Source organism: Nicotiana tabacum, chromosome 17 (assembly GCF_000715075.1).
Source record: "Nicotiana tabacum cultivar K326 chromosome 17, ASM71507v2, whole genome shotgun sequence".
In the NCBI taxonomy this organism is placed as follows: domain Eukaryota; kingdom Viridiplantae; phylum Streptophyta; class Magnoliopsida; order Solanales; family Solanaceae; genus Nicotiana; species Nicotiana tabacum.
This window is the reverse complement of record NC_134096.1, coordinates 59,713,068-59,717,316: the sequence shown is the minus strand read 5'-3', so window position 1 is coordinate 59,717,316 and position 4,249 is coordinate 59,713,068. Positions and strand designations below refer to the sequence as shown.

Sequence of the window (4,249 nt, the reverse complement as noted above, 5' to 3'; positions counted from 1 at the left end):
GTTTTTAACACCCCGGCAACGATGCCAAAATTTGATTGTGTCCAAATGCACACCTCTAAACAAGGTACGAAACGGTTGATTGCAATTATAGTAACCCAACGAAGAGTCGGGGTCAAATCAAGATGGATCTAGATGGGAGTTAGGGGTATATATTCTAATGCGTGAAATTAAACTATCTTAATTTGCACTTCCACAAAAAGGTTTTGTTTCTATTTCTAATTTTACACTAAAGTTTGCAGAATAAATAACTAAGACTAGGATAGTTGTTTTTTTTATGTTTTTCAAATTGGTAAAAATCCTAGAGATGTGACCATTATCTAGGTGTTTGCCTAATGAGATAAAGACCTTAATGCTTGTTTTGTTGATCGGGGTATTAGCTATCAACTCTCAATTACCCATTCAATACCTCTCTGTCAGAGAGTGGTTTTGCCCAATTTGGCTTTCTCAAGACCAAATAGGTATCGCACAAAACAGTTGATAAAAGTTCAAGTCGGGTTATTACTATCTCTAGGTTGAACCCTTTAATTGGGTTAATCAATCTCTCAATTGACCCAATTCCTTGTTAGCCAAGTTTTCCTAGACTAAGTCTCTCTTTCTCAAGTAGAGACTAAGTCAAATAGGCATGAACCAATGTTTGCAACCATTAATTCCACAAATTAAAGCATGAACTATGCTAAATAACAAACATCCAATCATAAACTAGCACTAATTTAATTACCCATAAGGTTAACATACTAGGGTTAGGTCACAATCCTAGTAAAAATCTAGCTACTCAAGCTTGGGTTTGAAGAAAAAGAAGAAGAAGAAGAAACAATAATTAAACTCATAATGTAAGCTTAAAATAATAAAATTTATTGTAAAATACACCAAAATATAGTAAACTTCCAAAAGAGGCAAAGAAAAACGGCTACAGTACTTGCTGATGTCAAAACTTGACCTAATTTTGTGAAACTCTTCTATTTATACAAGTCTGAAAATCTTGGACAAAAATGCCCATCGGGAGGTTCTGCGGCCACACAATTCCATGTGCGGTCCGCAGATGTCTTCATCTTGCAGGAGGTGGTATTCTGCGGCCGCATAATTCTGAACTGCGGCTACGAGGTAATATTTCTGCGGTCCGCAGATTTAGTACTGCGGCTGCAAGGCACTCTTTTGCGGTCCGCAATAGTATGATTGCGGCCGTACAAATCTTGTGCAGACCGCAATTCGAGGAAACTTTGGACTTGGCTTTTTTGTCAACTCTCTGATCTTGGATCCTAACCCAGCTTCTGTGGCCCAATAATTCATGTGTCGTCCGTAATTTGCCCAAAAGGCTGCTGAGTTTTTCTTCCTTGATTGCGGCCGCATATGGAATTCTGCGGACCACACATTGTAAGCTTTTGTGCCTTTTATTGCCTTGTGTATAAACTACTCCTTTTTGAGTCGGATTTCATCTCGGTAGCCGAACATCTAGCATTCCTGCAATTTTGCACATTTCATTAGTTTCGGGAACATAATTCAATGCTTTTAGACTAAAACAAAAGCTAAAAGGCGCTAATAAGTAGTCAAAATCCCCACTTATCAACCAGCCGGATCGTTACCATTCAAAGCAAATTGAGATAGATGAATTCATGTTAGGGAATTTATTTGGACACCTATCAAATTTCCTTAACGTTTCACGAGTTAAGTACCTTGTGGAGGCACCTAATTTTAAAACAAGTAAACTGCCTTAGTTTGAGCATATTAATCTTCCAACATTTAATTTAAAGATTATTTTTAATATATTACATTCGTCTTTAATTTAAGATTTATTACTGAACTTTCACAAATTTCCTAAGTCTAAACTCTAAAGAATCAAAAAGACTGAAACTTTTTCTGAAGAGACCTCTTCTCTTTACACAAAATTTTGCTTGAAAGTTGCATGATTAATATGCTAACATCCAAGCAACTTTTGCTGGTAGCAAGAAAGAGGAACTCAAGCAATGATCAGACAATCACATTAAGCAAACACTAGTTGGCTATTTTATACCCAGCTGAGAGACAAGAGGTCAATGGCAAATCATAAAATAGGAAGATTGAGCCCAGTTATATCCGCTTTAAACCATCACCAACATCGAGATATTACAGATATCTAGCTCCCAACTCCATGAAGATTCCAAAAATGTCAAAGAAAACCATTCAAGCAATAAAATTATGAATCAAAAAAATTCTCCCACTTGTTAACAAGAGACAGAGGGGGCAAAAGAATCCACTCCAAACCTTTTCATTGTTTCATAATAAGTGTCTGCATCTTTGGTTAGTAGTAATAGAAACAAGATACGAAACTTGCATACAAACAACAATAACAACAACAACAACAACAACAACCCGGTATAATCTCACTAGTGAGGTGTGGGGAGGATAGTGTGTACACAGACCTTACCCCTACCCTGGGGTAGAGAGGCTGTTTTCAAATGACCCTCGGCGTCCTTCCCTCCAAGAACTCCCCACCTTGCTCTTGGGGTGACTCGAACTCACAATCTCTTGGTTGGAAATGGAGAATGCTTACCATTAACAAATGTAAGGGCATATACTAATGCATCTATCTACACTATCAATCAATCAATTGCCTATCAATACTGAACCAGTTGAACCGCCAATTTGAATAACTAATATACATTTGGACATACTAGGACGCCTGCAATTCATTAAAATACTAAATAACTCATCCATAGAAGAGGGAGAACAGAAAGCTATCCCAATTCCGAAGAGAGCTTATGTCAACAACAAAGATATTTTACCAACAAACTAGAACATTAGAAAGAAACGAATCAGATGGAAAACCACATACAAGCCAAGAAGGATAACCACCTGCCTGAACTATGAATTAGCAGCATCAAAATAAAATGTGCATAAACTATTGAGCTTTACAAGCAGCTCCCCTAAATTCATCTTTAACTCATAAACAATTTAAAAAAAAATTGCAAGTATTACACGGGAAAAAGAAGAAGTCATATGTTGCAGATATTACAGAAGCCTCCTCACCGTTTTCCTCATCCACTAAAAACTTCTTCAATTGCCATCCCCTTCATCCTCTTCCTCTCGGCTTCCCTCTTCCTCATCAACCTCGGATATTGAGTTGTCAAATTCCTCTTCCTCTGCAGATCCATCAGCTACTCGCCTGTCATAAGCATCCTTCTTCTATTGATATTCCGCCCTCCTTTTATTTGCCTCTGCCTCGTAAGGAGCTTTCTCAGCATCTGACAATTGTTTCCACTCGTCTCCCTCAGCTATATTAACAACTGCGACAGATTTGAAGCGTAGATTTTACTCCTTGAACTGCTTCCTGAACTCCTCCATGAAAACGAAGAAAGCAAATGCAGGCCTCTCGGGTTTGTTAAGAGATATTCCCTAGCTTTATTGTGGTGCAGCAAGGTGAGTGTATGGCTGAAAGGGAAGGGATAAGAAGGGCTTTGGGGAGGGACTCAAGGGCTCTCTCATACTTATAGTCATGATGATATACAAGTCTTTAACTAGGCTAAAAGAGTGTTTTAAGTAATACAGAAATAGCAAACTTAATACAAGTACAACAGCAATTAGGACTTAATCCCAATTAGTCGGTATGATCTGTATCCATCCTTTGTTTTCATTGTGTTTGTCACTGGCTCTCATTTGTTTTTATTGTGTGCGCCATTGATTTTCATGGATGAATAGATAAACTAAAAGCAATTAAATGTACCTAATGTATAAAGAGGTCGATATTACCTGGATGTGGATAGCATGGATTTCCCCCACCATTGGAGCCATTCGTTGGATCAACGCTTTCTTATTCGGAATCTGACAATTCCATTTGCTCCATTTTTACTTCCTTCATTTTCTTAGTCACCGGAGCATTTTTCTTCACGCCAATCATGTTATTAGTTTTGACAACGGATTTACCTCCTTTCATGATGAAACCTACAGGGTTGAGAGAAACAAAGAGACATGCCTTAGATTCGGTGTGGCGGGGAAAGGTGAGTTTATATGGGCTTAAAGGGAGGGGATAAAAATAGGGATGGCAGCGGGGCTTGTTGGGATAAAAACACGCAAAATTTCAACCCGCCCGCCCCTCCCCGCCCCGCATATCTAAATGACACAAGTTTAACATTTCATTATTTTTTTTAAAGGAGAGTTTAAAATCATTCAAAAGTTTAAAATGGTATACACCAGGTTCAGACTTAGTAATTAAGGACTTCTCTTGTTGGTGTATGTGAGCAAAAATCAATCATAGGAAGATCTTTTAGCGGAGAAG

At 38.1% G+C, this 4,249-nt stretch overlaps 1 pseudogene; it reads right to left on the bottom strand.

The window, feature by feature from the left end:
- Nucleotides 1–2,808: 2,808 nt before the first annotated feature.
- LOC107761744 (HMG1/2-like protein) lies at nt 2,809–3,983 on the bottom strand (annotated as a pseudogene).
- Nucleotides 3,984–4,249: the final 266 nt, after the last annotated feature.